The sequence below is a fragment of the Oncorhynchus clarkii genome, chromosome 12, assembly GCF_045791955.1.
Source record: "Oncorhynchus clarkii lewisi isolate Uvic-CL-2024 chromosome 12, UVic_Ocla_1.0, whole genome shotgun sequence".
Lineage (NCBI taxonomy): Eukaryota > Metazoa > Chordata > Actinopteri > Salmoniformes > Salmonidae > Oncorhynchus > Oncorhynchus clarkii.
The window spans coordinates 89,745,909-89,766,307 of NC_092158.1; the positions used below are offsets into that span (position 1 = coordinate 89,745,909).

The 20,399-nt window shown below is 41.4% G+C and overlaps 1 protein-coding gene across 1 annotated transcript in view; it reads left to right on the forward strand.

The window, feature by feature from the left end:
* The window catches only part of LOC139421601 (NLR family CARD domain-containing protein 3-like), a 126,082-nt gene that overhangs the window by 52,345 nt on the left and 53,338 nt on the right, over nucleotides 1-20,399 (forward strand). The gene's annotated exons all lie outside the window — the stretch shown is intronic.

Sequence of the window (20,399 nt, forward strand, 5' to 3'; positions counted from 1 at the left end):
CAAAGCAGTTCGACACATACAACAACACAGAGTTACACATGGAGTAAAACAAACATACAGTCAATAATACAGTAGAAACAAGTCTATATATGATGTGAGCAAATGCGGTGAGATAAGGGAGGTATAGGCAAAAAAAAGGCCATGGTGGCAAAGTAAATACAAATAGCAAGTAAAACACTGGATTGGTAGATTTGCAGTGGAAGAATGTGCAAAAGTAGAAATAAAAATAATGGGGTGCAAAGGAGCAAAATAAATAAAATAAAATAAATACAGTAGGGAAAGAGGAAGTTGTTTGGGCTAAATTATAGGTGGGCTATGTACAGGTGCAGTCATCTGTGAGCTGCTCTGACAGCTGGTGCTTAAATCTAGTGAGGGAGATAAGTGTTTCCAGTTTCAGAGATTTTTGTAGTTCGTTCCAGTCATTGGCAGCAGAAAACTGGAAGGAGAGGCGCCCAAAGAAAGAATTGGTTTTGGTGGTGACCAGAGAGATATACCTGCTGGAGCGCGTGCTACAGGTAGGTGGGTGATGCTATGGTGACCAGCGAGCTGAGTTAAGGGGGGACTTTACCTAGCAAGGACTTATAGATGACATGGAGCTTGTGGGTTTGGCGACGAGTATGAAGCGAGGGCCAGCCAACGAGAGCGTACAGGTCGCAATGGTGGCCATCTGGACAAAAATTGACTGGCCATCTGGGCGAAAAATATGATTTGACATTTATTAGTTTAGATTTGTTTATTTATTATCACATATTTTTATTTGTAAAAGTAATATAAACACAACACATTTCATATGATCAGATAGTTTTATTTTTTTAACACAACACATTGAATAATTGAACAATTACACATTACACATGATTGAACAATTACATTTTATTTATTTTATTTTTAACTACTAAACCTACACATTCTGAACAATTATATTTTTAAGCAGTGTATTGGTAGTTAGTTAACATGCTACCTAACTGATCAACAATTATAAGTACAAGCTAATAACAAGGTATATATGCTATCTTATTGAACAAGCAACTTAACTCAAATAATGATATGTGCGCTAGGCATCTCTCTCCAGCTCTCTCCAGGTTGTTGTGCTGCTTGGCTGGCTAGCTGCTCAATGGTTTCCTCCAGATATTGCCACTGTTCTCGCACACACTGCAGTACACACTGTCACCATTAGCTGTGTGTCTCCGCCAGTTCCAAAAAGTCCACTCCTTACGTACTGTAAATATGATGAATCATAGATTGGCAAGGAAATCCTCTTCATTTTCACTGTCCAACTGCATTAACACAGAGCTGGAACCAGCAGTAGAGGATGGAGAGGCCTTAACGCTGTATGCAGCTGTGGTGCCAAACTGCTGCAGAACTTCACTTGGTAGTTTATGCTGGTAACAGGTATCACCAGCCAGCTTCAGTCTATACCGCACCAGGAGTATGGAGTTGAGAGTGTGCAGTGACATTCTGTTTCTTAACTTTGACTTGACCACACTCATTTGGCTGAACAGCCGTTCAACCTCCTCATTTGAGTTTGGCAAGGAGAGGGCAGTGACTGCAGATTTGCACAATTCTTCAAATGGATTTGACCCGGAAGAGTCTGTGTAGTTATTCACTTCACTCCAAAACTCAACTGTATTTTCAGTTGAGTCCCACCTAAACAGATGGCAAACTGCTAGCTGTTTCTCCATTGGGAAACAATTTGATCAATTGTTTGGGGCTGGCATCCCAGTAGCTCAGCTACTTTAATCATTTCAGTGATGCCTTTATTGTGCTTTAGCGTTTCCTTAACACTGAACAAGGCCATGTGTCACAAGGCTTCTAGGTTGTCTGGGAGCCTTTCTTGCAGCTCCTTGCTAAAAGCAACAATGTAGTTGATGCACTGTCTCCGAATGACCTTTTCGTCCTCTGGCGCAAGACTGAGTTGGTACACCGTGCTCACTAAAAGGCACCCAAGGTATGTGCCTTGATGACAGCTTTGCACACTCTTGGCATTCTCTCAACTAGCTTCATCTGGAATGCTTTTCCAATAGTCTTGAAGGAGTTTCCACAAATGCTGAGCACTTGTTGGCTGTTTTTCCTTCACTCTGCTGTCCAACTCATCCCAAACCATCTCAATTGGGTTGAGGTCGGGTGACTGTGAAGGCCAGGTCATCTGATGCAGCTCTCCATCACTCTCCTTCTTGGTCAAATAGCCCTTCACAGCCTGGAGGTGTGTTGGGTCATTGTCCTGTTGAAAAACAAATGATAGTCCCAAGAAGCGCAGACCAGAAGGGATGGTGTATCACTGTAGAATGCTGTGGTAGCCATGCTGGTTATGTGTGCCTTGAATTCTAAATAATTCACAGACAGTGTCACCAGCAAAGCACCCCCACACCATCACACCTCCTCCTCCATGCTTCATGGTGGGAACCACACATGCAGAGATCATCCGTTCACTTACTCAGCGTTTCACAAATACACGGCGGTTGTCACTTACAGTACATATAGAAAAAATATATAAAATAGTACATCATATGACATTATTACACCACTACATCTACAATACAAAATGTATAATACCACCATACAACAATATTACAATGCAGTGTGTGTGTAGAGTCCGTGTGCTAGTGCGTGTGTGTGTCTGTTCCTGTGTGTGTCGCTTCACAGTTCCCCCTGTTTTTTTAACCTGTTTTTTAAATCTGATTCTACTGCTTGCATCAGTTCCCCAATGTGGAATAGAATTCCTTGAGGTCATGGCTCTATGTAGTACTGTGTGCCTCTCATAGTCTGTTCTTTACTTGGGTATTGTGAAGAGACCTCTTGTGGCATGTCTTGTGGGGTATGCATGAGTGTCCATGAGTGTACATTCAGCATGTCAAACCTTCTTACAAAAACAAGCAGTAATGAAGTCAATCTCTCCTCCACTTTGAGCCATGAGAGATTGACATGCATATTAATGTTAGCAGCCATGCTTCCTTGTTCTGAGCCAATTGTAATTTTCAGAGGTGCCTCTTGTGGCACCTGGCCACACAGTATCTAAGAGGTGGATCCATTTAGCATCTTGTTGTAGTAGGAAAACTATCAAAATCACCCCCTCTAGGATACCTCTGAAAGTCATTGGCAACTGCCTGTAGACCTAATTGTTGAGCTCCCGAGTGGCAGAGTAGTCTAAGGCACCAGTGCTAGAGGTGTCAATACAGACACCCGGTTCGGTTCCAGGCAGTATCACAACCGGCCGTGATTGGGAGTCCCATAGGGCGGCGCACACTTGGCCCAGTGTCGTCCAGGTTTGGCCGGTGTAAGCCGTCATTGTAAACAAGAATTTGTTCTTAACTGGCTTGCGTAGTTAAATAAAGGTTAGATTTAAAATAAAATAAAAATAAAAATGTGGTATCTTGGTATCTATGTTTGTGTACAAAGAATGAATATCAATATAGAATAAAAAAGCATTTCCTGGAATCTTGAAACCCTTCAGCCTGTTGACAAATTCATAAATATAGTTAACATAGCTGGGGTGTTTCTGGGATAGAGGGTTGATATAAAAGTCAATATATTCACCAACACAGTAAGATTCTGAGACACAATCACTTACTATTGGTCAGCCGAAAGGAAATCTTGGAGGGAACCGCCCACGTCTCAGGAGATATGTATTTTAAACAGTAAGTAAAACTGCCTTGGAAATTTTTTTCCCCAGAAAATATATAGATATTGATATAGATGGGCCAGCGGAACATAGTGTTTAACATTATCCTACTTTCAATTTGCTTCAAGAAGATATTGCACTTTATCCATTTCAACAATCTGAATCCCCTATCTGCTGGTTTAATCACTATATTCTGATTGCTGTTCAATGTTTTGAGAGCTTGATTTAGTTGATTTGTAAGGTTACGGTGATATACAGGTCTGGTTATGAATTGTGAAAAGGAAGCCACATCCCTACGTATAAGAGGCTGTATAGTTTCTGACATGGACACCAACTGAGGTTCCCAATGTGAGGGGTTTGGAAATAGTATCTGAGGAAAATCTGCTTCATATTCAAAATGATCTGATAACTTATATCTTCTATGATAGACGTGTAGATCCCTCCGGAGCTCCCCACAGTCCACCTGTTTAGGAGTTCGTATGAAAGTCAGTCCTCTTTTTAGAACCTCACTCTCGGCTTTGTTGAGCCCAATAGGACATTGCTGGTCTTGACCTCAAATCATTTGTGAAGTGGTATGCACAAATTGATGGAACAAGGTCACTAAACTGATGGTTAGACAGGGTACATCCAAGAGCCTCTGCTGTCATCTAGAGGGTGTTTCTCTGTACTGCTTGACACATGGAGACTCAATGGAGGCCCAGTGCAAGTGCTCAAAGTCAGGCCCTAATAAAAAAAATTCACGCTGGGATCTATAAAGCAGTATGTTCTTCAATTGGATGCCAACTAATATTCATACAGGGGCAATAGGTGGGGCAGGAGGAAGAATGGTGTTCCTGATTTTCAGAAGAATTCCCCTTTTTTCTTTAGAGCTTCAGATTGTGATTGTTCTACGATAACATATGGAATTGTTTTAAGATGGTCATACCATGGATTACTTAGGTATTTCATTTAGAATTTTAAGAAAAAAATATTTGATGAAACATTGAATTTGGTGTTATTGCTTTTGGCATTGAATAACAGATTCACTACATGGAACAACAGATCCCCCCCAAAAATCTAAAGGAAGTTTGTTCTGAAGTGTCTGTCTATCTGAGAAATATAAGAAAGATCAGGATTTTTTGTGTGCGTCTTTTTACATGTATTTATTGCTTTATTTTAGGCACTAACTATGTCCATATGCTATTTCCATATATTTTTTAAACTGGTGCCGGGGACCTTGACACGGGACATGTCTTGTGAGGCTTGTGGGCATCCTAGAGCAAAATGGAGAACACCATTATGAGTCTCAGCTTTCAAGACAGTGGTATCATAATTTTCGTTCAAACCGTCGTCGTCGAAATCGTTCAAAAATGTTCACCCTACATATGATTTTTGTGAGAAGACCGATTTTCGAGATGTCTCATGGTCTGACAGACATCGTTCTAGCTCTGCCACCTTTCACCTCAGATGCGGAAGGGCAATATCAGAGGATGCGGTGGACTGAGACGCAGCCCATGCAACTACAAAAAAATATATATCTTGCGTAAACAGACAGATATTGAAGGGGATTAGTTTATTATGTTAATTAAACAGAAAAAATATATATAAATGCAACATGCAAAAATGTCAATGGTTTTACTGAGCTAAGGTTATAAGGAAATAGGCCAATTGAAATAACTTCATTAGGCCCTAGTCAATGGACTTCAAAAGGACTGTGCAGGGGCGCAGCCATTGGTCGGCCTGGGAGGGCATAGGCCCATCCACTGGGGAGCCAGGCCCTGCCAATAATAATAAGTTTTACCCCATAAAAGGCATTTATTACAGAAAAAAATACTCCTCCCGTTTCATCAGCTTTCCGGGTGGCTGGTTTCAGACGATCCCTGTAGGTGAAGAAGCCGGATGTGGAGGTCCTGGGCTGGCATGGTTACATGTGGTCTGCGGTTGTGAGGCCAGTTGGACGTACTGCCAAATTCTTTAAAACAACTTTGGAGGTGGCATTCAACGTTGGAGGGGAAATTAACATTCAATTCTCTGGCAACAGCTCTGGTGGACATTCCTGCAGTCAGCATGCCAATGGCACGCTCCCTCAAAACTTGAGACATCTGTGGCATTGTGTTGTGTGACAAAACTGCTCATTTTTGAGTGCCCTTCTATTGACCCCAGCACAAGGTGTATCTGTGTAATGATCATGCTGTTTAATCAACTTCTTGATGTGCCACACCTGTCAGGTGGATGGATTATATTGGCAAAGGAGAAATATTCAATAACAAATCTGTGTACATCATTTGAGAAAGCTTTATGTGCATGTGGAAATTCTGGGATCTGGGATGAAAATTGGAAATAATGGATAGTTGAGCCATACAGAAAGTTTTTTTTTCAGTAAGTAAGAGATTTTATATTATGTATACAAATATATACATGTTACATATATATTATGTAGGCTAGGTTATGATATATAATAGGGGTTTGTTAGTGATATGCAGATTAAGGTCTTTCTTTTATTATATTTAACCTTTATTTAACTAGGCAAATCAGTTAAGAACACATTCTGATTTTAAATGGCAGCCTACCAAAAGGCCTCCTGCCGGGATGGGGGCTGGGATAAAAAAAAACACACACAGATATATAAATATATGCATGTGCAATTTCTTTACAAAAATATTGAGATATATGAACTTGGCGCACACCATACATACGACATTAGAGATGTGTTGAAACTGGATCCATCATAATGATTCAACGTTTTATAGTATGCCATGGCCTTTACTGGCCAAAGGTTAAACTACTGTAATGTCTATGCTATTCTATGGTGTTGAGTCACTAGACTTTGACCAGATATTATTGCATCCAAAGATCAACTGTACCTAGAACATAGATACAGAGCCACTTGTCATCAGGAAGGTGCTCTCTCAGCAGAACGGAAAATATCTCAATGACTTGACATGTTCTGGTTGTGAATCAGGCTACAAGGTAAGACTCTTCCCAGGGATTATTGTAAAAATGTGTAGGGACATTAAAGGTATGGTGTTTTTTTAGTGTAGAGAATGACAGTAAAACACTCAGATCTAACAGTCCATTTCACCTGGGACATGTACGTGACAGTTCAATCGTACAAAATGGTGCTAACTGGGCGTTGGCCATTCAAATTCCAAAACACATTGTTCATATATCGTATTATACGATTCATGTATCATGGCTATTTTACTATTTGTAAAAAAAAATGTGTGTATCATTGTATCATAGTTATAAATTGTTTTCAAAATGACAATGAGCTCCGGCTTTCTGTGTAATTTGGTATGAAACCACTGAACTTACTTTTCTTAGCATCGCTATTATGAATTCAATTAAATAATAGCATATCTGTTGAACAAAGCAAAACACTAGAATGAGTAAAATTATTAAAATACAAAGTGAGACATTATTATTATTATTATAATGATCATAATTATTATTATTATTATGATTATTCATAGCTCCACTGCATGGAGAAGAGGTGAAAAATATCAGTCATAACTGCATGTTCATGTGAATGCATTAATTCACCTGACTGTTTGGATGTTTCTGTTAGTAAATGTTTTATTTCTCAGCGATAGTGAATAAAAGAGAACAATTGACATTCAATAATTAATTGTCACTGTGTTAACCACAACCAACATGCTGGATCTGTGTTTAGGAATCAGTGCTTGGAAATGAGTCTCTCTGGGGAGAGAGAGGAGGGGGTCCAAGCCTCTAAAATGAGACTCTCTGGGGAACATGATTCCAAAGCTAAGAGGTGAGATGACAATGTTGTTTAAGAATTTATGAAGAGTTTATTTCCAAAATGCTATGCATCAGAAATGCTTTTGGCCAACACTAAAGACGACTATATCGGTACACTGATTCAGGACTAGTAAAGGCCCTGACTGTACTCATTGCAATGTAAAACATTTGATATCATTTTTACTTAACACGATCACTTTGCCTACTCTTAATTATTGCCTAACATGTGTTCATGCATAACCTTTTTATTTACCAATTCTGAATGTTGTTACAAGCGGAATGTTTATAATATTACAGTTACATCAACACACTCTTCACTCCTGTTTAAACCAAAAAGGGTTCTATCTTGCTTAATATCCAGAATCACTAAAAGTTCTATATAGAATCATTTTATAGGGTTCTTTGATCAGAACTCTAGAGGTGCTTCTTTACTGAACAAAAATGGTTCCATATAGAACTCTCCATGGTACCATTTATGAATTATGGCTACTACTATTAAAGAGTAAAATTTTTACCTAGAATATAATTTAATAAACAATTAAATAATGGATAAAAGAATACCAACATATATTTTTAATATGTTGTCCTTATATGCAAACATAGTTTGGAAATATGAACTGGTGGCCAGGGATGTATCTCTCTGTTTGAATGATGGCCCATGTCAACTCTGGCTGACTTCTTAACAATACAGTACAGTACAATACAATACAATACAATACAATACAGTACAGTACAATACAATACAGTACAATACAATTCAATACAATACAATACAACTTTGTCCATTAGTTCCAGCAAACAACAACAATGCGTATTCTGCTCCGTTCTCAACCCCACAAACAGCAGACCTCACACAAACAGTTGAGACGACCACAGGTTCAAGCTGCACGGCAGCTCTCCTGGATGGAGAGTATGTTGTGGGGTTAAGGGCCTTGCTCAAGGACCCAACAAAAGGTGAATGTTTAGAGGATGTGAACCCAGCAGCCCTCCAATGGCCACAGGTCGCCGCTGAGCGAAAACCTGACAACATGAAGACAAATGCTATGCAGATCTATCTTTATTATGATGTAGATTAGAAGAACAATTGACATGCAGTTGTCCTCAACTGCAGCCACAAGAGAGATCTTCTGATAGTTCTGACTTACTGCCAGACTGAGCAAAACATAAATAGTGTTTTAAAAGTCATTCAATTAGGCTATTGAGTCACCAATACTTATTATACATACATCATTTTTAAAAGCGCAAGAGATACTGTTGTATGAAGCTCTATATTATATATGGATTGATCATATATAAATATAAAACAATTTTTTAACTACTCCAAAGCAATTACATTTGGCGTGGGAACCACTGACTTGCTGCATTTTTCTATAGTATAATCAAGACACCTGCTGTTAACTCTTAACTGGTTAGAACAGCTCATGTGGTGTCTTAAATATCAGCCAACTAGGTGGGAGTAGAGACTTCATGCATAGCTTTTTAATTTATACCCAGAAGTGTAACATTTCTTTATTCTCCGTGCTTACAGTATACAACCCATTTTCTACACTGAGACGCTTTGTGGATATGGGCCCAGATCTCAAAATATTGTTTTGAAAAATGAAGAAGGTTTGTTTTACATAATAATAAAAAATATATATTATATTACTAATGTAACCCAATGTAAAGACAGTGTTCAGTTTATTGTGTGGCTCTGCACATCTCCGTGTTCTGGAACTGCCTGTTTCCCCGAACAGAACTGTCCACGTCAACGTACGGTGTGGCACCAGGGATATTGTCTAATTACGCTCAGAGTGGGCGGAGGTGACCTTGGGGAACAACGACGAAGTTCGCTACAATGTTGAGACATCTAAGTTTATTGTTCAGTTTGCTTTTTGCTATATGGTCAGGGATGGTATGAGTGCAGCAAGATCCTTTTCCCTCGCTATCCTTGTTTCATTTTGTGGTTCACCGGATTTGTCAAAGTATTGACTGACCTTCATGTCTTAAAGTAATGATGGTCATTTCTGTTTGCTTATTTTAGCTTTTCTTGCCATAATATGGATGTGGTCTTTAACCAGATAGGTCTGTCTTCTGTGTACCACCCCTACCTTGTCACAGCAATATTGATTGGCCCAAACGCATTAAGAAGGAAAGAACTTCAACAAATTAACTTTTAACAAGGCACACCTGTTAATTGAAATGCATTCCAGGTGACTACCTCGTGAAGCTGGTTGAGAGATTGCCAAGAATGTGCAAAGCTGTCATCAAGGCAGATTGGTTATTTTGAAGAATCTCAAATAGAATATATATTTTGATTTGTTTAACACTTTTGTGGTTACTACATGATTCCATATGGGGCTGCAAGTAGCCAAGTGGTTAGGGCGTTGGGCCAGTAACCGAAAGGTTGCTGGATCGAATCCCCAAGCTGACAAGGTAAAAATCTGTCGTTCTGCCCCTGAACAATGCTAACCGGGGAACAATGTTTAACCCACTGTTCCCCCGTAGGCTGTCACTGTAAATAAGAATGTGTTCTTAACTAACTTGCTTAGTTAAATAAATGTTTAAAAAATATATATAACATTTTATTTCATAGTTATGATGTCTTCACTATTATTCTACAATATAGAAATGAGTAAAAATCAAGAAAAACCCCTTGAGGCGTGTCCAAACGTTTGGTACTGTAAATCTGCTTGAAAGTCTATGGCAAGACCTGAAAACGGTAGTCTAGCAACGATCAATAACAAATTTGACAGAGTTTGAAGAATTTAAAAAATAATAATGGGCAAATGTTGCACAATGCAGGTGTGGAAAGCTCTTAGAGACTTATCCAGAAAGACTCACAACTGTAATCACTGCCAAAGGTGCTTCTACAAGTTATTGACTCAGGGGTGTAAATATTTATGTAAATAAGATACAGTACTTTAAATTAGCAAACATTTCTAAAAACATGTTTTTTACTTTGTCATTATGGAGTATTGTGTGTAAATATCAGTTTTATTTATTTGAATTCAGGCTGTAACACAACAAAATGTGGAATACGTCAAGGGGTATGAATACTTTTTGAAGGCACTAGTACCTGTTTCAAACTAGTTTCAGATTTCCTAGGGTTCTAGGTTGGGAAAGTATTGTTAGCTACAGTACGCTTTCCCCTGGTTTCACCTGTCTACAGGGTTTGCTCCATATTTGATATATGGTTGTTCAATTGCAATACTGTAGATTTTATTAGGTACAACACCCTGTTCATGAAAATGGTTTGTTCCTACAGACAGTGATTCATGTGGCCATGGCTTGCTATATAAAGCAGTCAGACAGGCATAGATGCATTCAGTTACTGTACAATGCAATGTTAGAACAGGCAAAGCAAGTGACCTAAGTGACTTTTGAGCATGGGATGATCTTCACTGCCAGGTGCTCCGGTTCCAGTATCTCGGCCTTCTGGGCTTTTCACGAACAATAGGGTCCCCTTCCGCAGATAATTTTTATGTCGTATGACTCAAAATCTCAGTTTCCTGTAATTTTTAAAGGACTTTCTCAAAATGTATGAAAATATAATTATGCTGACACCATTTAAAATATAATTTCCACCTCCAGAAATGAGCCCATTAAAATATTGGTTAAATTATTTCAACATATGGACCATGCTATAATGCGGTCTATGTGTAGCTGGTGTAGAGGAGTCAGCAGAAATGAGTGAGTAAACGTACTTTACTCAAAATATACAAATGCGATACAATAAAGAGAGCCCACAATAACGAACCGTACTACATACAAACAATTGCTCACAAACAGACATGGGGGAACAGAGGGTTAAATAATGAACAAGTAATTGAAGAATTGAAACCAGGTGTGTAAGACAAAGACAAAACAAATGGAAAATGAAAAGTGGATCGGCGGTGGCTAGAAGGCCGGTGACATCGACCGCTGCCCGAACAAGGAGAGGGGCCGACTTCAGGGAAAGTTGAAACACATGCATATAGCCTATGCATGGTCCATATGACCAGGTATGCTATTAGCAAGAAGCATTATCACCTGTAGCCCAACTGATGCAGCATAGTGGCTATAAATACATAGGCTGAAGCATGGGATTGCCTATCTGCATTTACCCAACTCATCGGTCACAGACAACCACACCGGGTTCCAGCTAGATTGGAATGGGCACCTTTGATGGGGTTGGGGGCAACAAAAAAAATGGAACTCATCATGCCCATTATGCTAACCAGCTAGGCCTGCTTAGCTACCTAGAGCTATTTGGAACCCTACTAATTCCACGACCGGTCTATCGACGTCAAGAACATGAAGAGGCATAAACAGACTTAACCCCATCGCGACGTCCCCCAAAGGCTAACTTTCTAGCCCTTGCTATCTGCTTGCTTGCTAATTCGGCCTGCTAACTGCTAGCCTGCCCCGGTCTACTAACTGCTATTTTGTTTAGCCTCGGTCTGCTAACTGCTAGCTTGTTTAGCCCCGGCCTACTAACTGTTAGCTTGTTAGCACAGGCCTGCTAACTGTCTGAATCGCCGTGTCCCCAGCCAGCCCAACCACTCACTGGACCCATATTTATTTTCAATCTCTTTTCGATTTTTAATTAGATTATACCTTCCGGTAACCTGCCTCACCCAATGTGATACGGAATCGCTATTATTTTTAATTTTAGAACACATTCAAGAACCTCCAGAAGCTAACCAGCTAACTAGCTACAAGCTATTTAGTAATTGTTAGCCACTGCTAGCGGCTTTTACCTTCTGCACAGCCAGCCAGTTTTTTTAGCCTGGATAATACTCGCCAGTCTACCAGTATCGAACTGTCTCTCCACAACAACGCCGGATTCCTGCCGTAATCCCTGTACCACTACTTCTGATCTTCACAGCTAGCTTGCACCCAGTACCGAACCTATCCCTGAGGCCCACTTCTCGGCCTACTCAGCTGTTCACCCGAACCATACTGATACACGGCTAGAACCCAATACTCCACCGGATCCTTGCTGTAAACTCTGGACCTTGGCTAACGCCACTGCCACGAAGCTAGCACCAGTTAGCCGTGAACCAGGCACATCTCCCTGCTAGCAGGCACATCTCCCTGCCAACCCCCCCTACCACCCCCGGGCTACTAACTTTAAACGCTGTGTCGCTAGCGTAGTGGAGGCTTCCCTGTCCCATCTACTGCTGCCCCCTGGACACTGTGATCACTTGGCTACATAGCTGATACCGGCTGGACACTGTGATCACTTGGCTACATAGCTGATGCCTGCTGGACTGTCCATTAATCACGGTATTCCATTCTGTTTGTTTATGTTTTTATCTGTCGGCCCCAGCCGCGAACTCAGGCTCTGTGTGTAGTTAATCCGACCCCCTCTGCCTAGTCAACGCCATTTTACCTGCTGTTGTTGTGCTAGCTGATTAGCTGTTGTTGTCTCACCTGTTGTTTTAGCTAGCTCTCCCAATCAACACCTGCGATTACTGTATGCCTCGCTGTACGTCTCTCTCAAATGTCAATATGCCTTGTATTGTATTCCACTCTTCATACCTCTGATACCTCCTTTGTCCCACCTCCCACACATGCGGTGACCTCACCCATTACAACCAGCATGTCCAGAGATACAACCTCTCTTATCATCACCCAGTGCCTGGGCTTACCTCCGCTGTACCCGCACCCCACCATACCCCTGTCTGCGCATTATGCCCTGAATATATTCTACCATGCCCAAAAATCTGCTCCTTTTATTCTTTGTCCCCAACGCTCTAGGCGACCAGCTTTGATAGCCTTTAGCCGCACCCTCATACTACTCCTCCTCTGTTCCGCAGGTGATGTGGAGGTAAACCCAGGCCCTGCATGTCCCCAGGCACCCTCGTTTGTTGACTTCTGTGTTCAAAAAAGCCTTGGTTTCATGCATGTCAACATCAGAAGCCTCCTCCCTAAGTTTGTTTTACTCACTGCTTTAGCACACTCTGCTAATCCTGATGTCCTTGCTGTGTCTGAAACCTGGTTTAGGAAGGCCACCAAAAATTCTGAGATTTCCATACCCAACTATAACATTTTCCGTCAAGATAGAACTGCCAAAGGGGGAGGAGTTGCAGTCTACTGCAGAGATAGCCTGCAAAGTAATGTCATACTTTCCAGGTCCATACCCAAACAGTTCGAACTACTAATTTTAAAAATGTCTCTCTCCAGAAATAAGTCTCTCACTGTTGCCGCCTTCTACCGACCCCTCTCAGCTCCCAGCTGTGCCCTGGACACCATTTGTGAATTGATCGCCCCCCATCTAGCTTCAGAGTTTGTTCTGTTAGGTGACCTAAACTGGGATATGCTTAACACTCCGGCAGTCCTACAATCTAAGCTAGACCTCAATCTCACACAAATCATCAAGGAACCCACCAGGTACAACCCTAAATCTGTAAACAAGGGCACCCTCATAGACGTTATCCTGACCAACTGGCCCTTTAAATATACCTCTGCTGTCTTAAACCAGGATCTCAGTGATCACTGCCTCATTGCCTGTATCCGCTACGGGTCCGCAGTCAAACGACCACACCTCATCATGGTCAAACGCTCCCTAAAACACTTCTGCGAGCAGGCCTTTCTAATCGACCTGGCCCGGGTATCCTGGAAGGATATTGACCTCATCCCGTCAGTTGAGGATGCCTGGTCATTCTTTAAAAGTAACTTCATCACCATTTTAGATAAGCATGCTCCGTTCAAAAAATGCAGAACTAAGAACAGATATAGTCCTTGGTTCACTCCAGACCTGACTGCCCTCGACCAGCACAAAAACATCCTGTGGTGGACTGCAATAGCATCGAATAGTCCCCGCGAAATGCAACTGTTCAGGGAAGTCAGGAACCAATACACGCAGTCAGTTAGGAAAGCAAAGGCCAGCTTCTTCAAGCAGAAATTTGCATCCTGTAGCTCTAACTCCAAAAAGTTCTGGGACACTGTAAAGTCCATGGAGAATGATAGCACCTCCTCCCAGCTGCCCACTGCACTGAGGCTAGGTAACACGCTCACCACCGATAAATACATGATTATCGAAAACTTCAACAATCATTTCTCAACGGCTGGCCATGCCTTCCTCCTGGCTACTCCAACATCGGCCAGCAGCTCTGCCCCTCCGCAGCTACTCGCCCAAGCCTCTCCAGCTTCTCCTTTACCCAAATCCAGATAACAGATATTTTGAAAGATTTGCAAAACCTGGACCCGTACAAATCAGCTGGGCTTGACAATCTGGACCCTCTATTTCTGAAACTATCCGCCGCCATTGTCACAACCCCTATTACCAGCCTGTTCAACCTCTCTTTCATATCGTCTGAGATCCCCAAGGATTGGAAAGCTGCCGCAGTCATCCCCCTCTTCAAAGGGGGAGACACCCTGGACCCAAACTGTGACAGACCTATATCCATCCTGCCCTGCCTATCTAAGGTATTCGAAAGACCAAGTCAACAAACAGATCACTGACCATCTCGAATCCCACCGTACCTTCTCCGCTGTGCAATCTGGTTTCCGAGCCGGTCACGGGTGCACCTCAGCCACGCTCAAGGTACTAAACAATATCATAACCGTCATCGATATAAGACAGTACTATGAAGCCGTCTTCATCGACCTGGCCAAGGCTTTCGACTCTGTCAATCACCATATTCTTATCGGCAGACTCAGTAGCCTCGGTTTTTCTAATGACTGCCTTGCCTGGTTCACCAACTACTTTGCAGACAGAGTTCAGTGTGTCAAATCGGAGGGCATGTTGTCCGGTCCTCTGGCAGTCTCTATGGGGGTGCCACAGGGTTCAATTCTCGGGCCGACTCTTTTCTCTGTATATATCAATGATGTTGCTCTTGCTGCGGGCGATTCCCTGATCCACCTCTATGCAGACGACACCATTCTCTATACTTCTGGCCCTTCCTTGGAGATTGTGCTATCTAACCTCCAAACGAGCTTCAATGCCCTACAACACTCCTTCTGTGGCCTCCAACTTCTCTTAAACGCTAGTAAAACCAAATGCATGCTTTTCAACCGTTCGCTGCCTGCACCCGCACGCCCGACTAGCATCACCACTCTGGATGGTTCCGACCTAGAATATGTGGACATCTATAAGTACCTAGGTGTCTGGCTAGACTGGCTAGACACTCAGAATTCATTACAGACACTGACTTGATCTGATAGTCAAAGGGCTATAGTAAAGCTCACATACTATTAAAAGATTAAGTTTAAGTATAACTCTGACTCGTGTGTGGTTTCTAACTCTCCTCATTTCCTCATAACAACCTATCCCTCAATGTAACCAAGACTAAGGAGATGATTGTGGACTACAGGAAAAGGAGCACCGAGCACGTCCCCATTCTCATCGACAGGGCTGTAGTGGAGCAGGTTGAGAGCTTCAAATTCCTTGGAGTCCACATCAACAACAAACTAGACTGGTCAACAACAAGAGGCACGACAAAGCCTAATCCCCCTCAGGAAACTAAAAAGATTTGGCATGGGTCCTGAGATCCTCAAAAGATTCTACAGCTGCAACATCGAGAGCATCCTGACCGGTTGCATCACTGCCTGGTACGGCAATTGCTCGGCCTCCAATCGCAAGGCACTTCAGAGGGTAGTGCGTACGGCCCAGTACATCACTGGGGCAAAGCTGCCTGCCATCCAGGACCTCTACACCAGGCGGTGTCAGAGGAAGGCCCTAAAAATTGTCAAAGACCCCAGCCACCCCAGTCATAGACTGTTCTCTCTACTACTGCATGGCAAGCGGTACCGGAGTGCCAAGTCTAGGACAAAAAGGCTTCTCAAAAGTTTTTACCCCCAAGCAGGTGAAGCAGGTGTTAGATTACAAGCATTTTCAAGTGCAACGTTAATAGCGATTGGTTTGGGGAAACAGCTCTGTTACGAATCCCCTGCCGGTGACTGTTATCAGCATCTCACAACCCCACGCTGTACACTCCACTCCCCCCCCCCCCCCCCCTCACACACACACACACACACACACACAACCGAAGCCTGAGAGTCTAGGAGGTTCCATAGACCTCCCTCTCAAACTCTCCCTGTTCTGTGTTTGTTAACTCTTGGGCTGCTTTATTCCCCTCTGAAATGGGATGGTGTCAGTGAATCACAAACTAGTCAAATACGTGGAAGTGGGTCACTCTATTTCAAGCTCAGAGATTTAACAATGCTACGAAGGTTCTAACGATTCATTTAGCCTTTCTGGTATTCGGGCTCTGGATAAAAACATCTGCTAAATGACTAAAATGTTGAATGAAAATGTTTTACATATAGATCACATATTACTGTATTGAATTATTATGTTTAAACATTTAAATATTTATGTCACAAATGTATCATTTGTACAGTTCTTCATAAACATGTTTAGGTATTTGTTACATTTGACTGTGTAAAACCTAGCAGTAGTACTTTTTTCTCTAAGAGTGAGGAAGATATATAAAACAACTGGATTATTTGTTCCTCTGAAATGAAACCATTAAGTGATAGATTTTGAACAAATAAATGTATTTTCATAATTTCTTTAAAAAAAATTGAATTCACCAACATTGCTGAAAATGGCAATATAGCATTTTAGAATTTAAGTCTTCTTCTGTTTCACAATCTGAGGTCAGAGTAGATGAGAGACAGAATGATTGACTCTGTTGTGTTGAAGCTCAATCAAGCAGGAGAGACCAGCCTCCCCTGTACCCAGCTGTGTGTCTATGAAGAGTGATGAGTCTATGGATCCTTCTATAATGTTTAGAGAGGGATACGTTTCCACTGAACAAAGGTAAGAAGAACTCATGGGTCATGATGGTCAGTGAATTAAACAACACTGTAATTTCTCCTTTACCATTTTCCCATTTCTTTTGGTTGTTTTAATGATCCACATGTTAATCATTTTTTCCATTTTCATAGTCCTAAAACAATATTAAACAAACGTTTGAATGACACTGAGGGGCAACATTGTTACATCTAATGCCTGTTTGCCTGAGGCTGATGTCGCACAGGTGTTTGTACGTGTGTACACATGCATATACACACACTCACATTCAAAAGCACACATGTTCACATACACGGACACACATCCACACATCTAAATAATGCCACACATGCACTTAGACGTATTCAGTTGGCCTTGCTGTTGTGATTGTTGTTGTCCTTATTATACTTTGTTTTTTGTTGTTTCCTGTTTTTCTTTCTCTTTTTTTTCTTTGTTAAATTTGTTGGTTGGTGGGACAGTGGCATCGGGGGACAGGGAATTGGGTTACGGGGGCTTGTTGAAAGGTGGCTTGAGTGACAATGACTTGGGGGTCCGTGGCTTGGGAGATGGGGGCTTGGTGGACGGTGGCTTGGTGGACGGTGGCTTGGTGGACGGTGGCTTGGGGGATGGGGGTTTGGTGGACGGTGGCTTGGAGGACGGTGGCTAGGTGGACGGTGGCTTGTTGGGGTGGTCTCGGATGGTCTCGGAGTGCTCTCGAGGAACTGTGGGGTAACTTTGGAGGGCTGGTGGCCGGACGGTTGGGAGCTTGGGTGATATGATATGTCGCTGGTTTGGGTCCCCGTTTTGGCCTTGTGGGAGATCTGTCGAAATGCCTTTGGGCAGTGCGATGACCCTGGTTGCTTCTGTGGGTCGCTCTGGATGGGAGTCTGTTAGATAACTGAATGTATTGTAAATGTTGAGCGACTTCACCTCAAGTAGATTGAATGTTTTTTATTTTTTATTTTATTTCACCTTTATTTAACCAGGTAGGCTAGTTGAGAACACCTTTATTTAACCAGGTAGGCTAGTTGAGAACACCTTTATTTAACCAGGTAGGCTAGTTGAGAACACCTTTATTTAACCAGGGAGGCTAGTTGAGAACACCTTTATTTAACCAGGTAGGCTAGTTGAGAACACCTTTATTTAACCAGGTAGGCTAGTTGAGAACACCTTTATTTAACCAGGTTTAGGCTAGTTGAGAACACCTTTATTTAACCAGGTAGGCTAGTTGAGAACACCTTTATTTAACCAGGTAGGCTAGTTGAGAACACCTTTATTTAACCAGGTAGGCTAGTTGAGAACACCTTTATTTAACCAGGTAGGCTAGTTGAGAACACCTTTATTTAACCAGGTAGGCTAGTTGAGAACACCTTTATTTAACCAGGTAGGCTAGTTGAGAACACCTTTATTTAACCAGGTAGGCTAGTTGAGAACACCTTTATTTAACCAGGTAGGCTAGTTGAGAACACCTTTATTTAACCAGGTAGGCTAGTTGAGAACACCTTTATTTAACCAGGTAGGCTAGTTGAGAACACCTTTATTTAACCAGGTAGGCTAGTTGAGAACACCTTTATTTAACCAGGTAGGCTAGTTGAGAACACCTTTATTTAACCAGGTAGGCTAGTTGAGAACACCTTTATTTAACCAGGTAGGCTAGTTGAGAACACCTTTATTTAACCAGGTAGGCTAGTTGAGAACACCTTTATTTACCCAGGTAGGCTAGTTGAGAACACCTTTATTTACCCAGGTAGGCTAGTTGAGAACACCTTTATTTAACCAGGTAGGCTAGTTGAGAACACCTTTATTTAACCAGGTAGGCTAGTTGAGAACACCTTTATTTAACCAGGTAGGCTAGTTGAGAACACCTTTATTTAACCAGGTAGGCTAGTTGAGAACAAGTTCTCATTTGCAACTGCGACCTGGCCAAGATAAAGCATAGCAGTGTGAACAGACAACACAGAGTTACACATGGAGTAAACAATTAACAAATCAATAACACAGTAGAAAAAAAGAGAGTCTATATACATTGTGTGCAAAAGGCATGAGGAGGAAAAAAAAGTAAAAAAAAAAAAAAAAGTAAATAAATAAAATATTATATTTAAATAATAATATATATATATTTTTTAACGAAAGTTAACACAACATTTTCTCCCTGTGTGTGTGTGTGTGTGTGTGTGTGTGTGTGTGTGTGTGTGTGCGTGTGTGTGTGTGTGTGTGTGTGTGTGTGTGTGTGTGTGTGTGTGTGTGTGTGTGTGTGTGTGTGTGTGTGTGTGTGTGTGTGTTTGTCCACAGATACCAACAGGAGAGATCAGAGTCAGAGATTCTCAGTGGTCAGTCTTCCCAGAGTCAGCAAACAGACCTGGCCTCCATATTCAGTGTATGTGGTCCTGTTATGTACATTTGTTTTGGTTTACCTCAACTAAAGTTGATCTGTCAATCATTCATTAATATGTTCATGAGAAAGCATTTCTTCTCTTAACTTATTTACTTTATTTATTTCAGTTGCTTGAAAATAATATTGTGACATTTGTGAAGAATGAGCTGATGAAGTTCAAGAGGATTCTTAATCCAGAACTCCCAGAAGGCTTTGAGAGTCAGAAGCAGGATGAGGAAGTTGTGGATGCTAAGGATGAGAAGCAGGAGAGCAGTGCCAGAGAGGGGGCTCTGAAGATCACACTGCACATCCTGAGGAAAATGAACCAGAAGGAGCTTGCTGACACACTGGAGAAAAGTAAGAGCTGTCTGCCTCATGTTGAATGCTTAATTGTAACAAATATTTAAACACTGTAGCTAAGGTACAGCTAAAGTAGCTGTGTAACTCAATGATATTATAGCAGCCTTAACACAACACCTAGTGACGTCGTCAAGTAGCAGCAGGGATGTGTTGTGTTGATTGATTTAGACACAGTGAAGAGGAGAGAGATTTAGCACATAATTACAACACTGTATATAGACATAATAGGACATCTGAAATATCTTAATATCTTTAAAAAACCTTTGTGAGTGTAATGTTTACTGTTTATTTTTATTGAACTTTTGTTGATTATGTTTCCCATGTCAATAAAGAGAGAGAGAGAGAGAGAGCATCAATAATAATATAAATCACTACAGTGTGTAAGGCATTATGAAAACATTTACACATTTATACAGTCAGTTAAGATAATAAATAATTACATAGTACAACTTTAAAACAGTCCTACAATACTGTACTATGACGTAATATGAACAGATGAAATGTGAATATCCTCTGTGTTATTTCTAGATTCAGACGAGCTTGCTGTGATTTGCCAACATGAACTCAAATCTAATCTAAAGAAGAAGTTTCAATGTGTATTT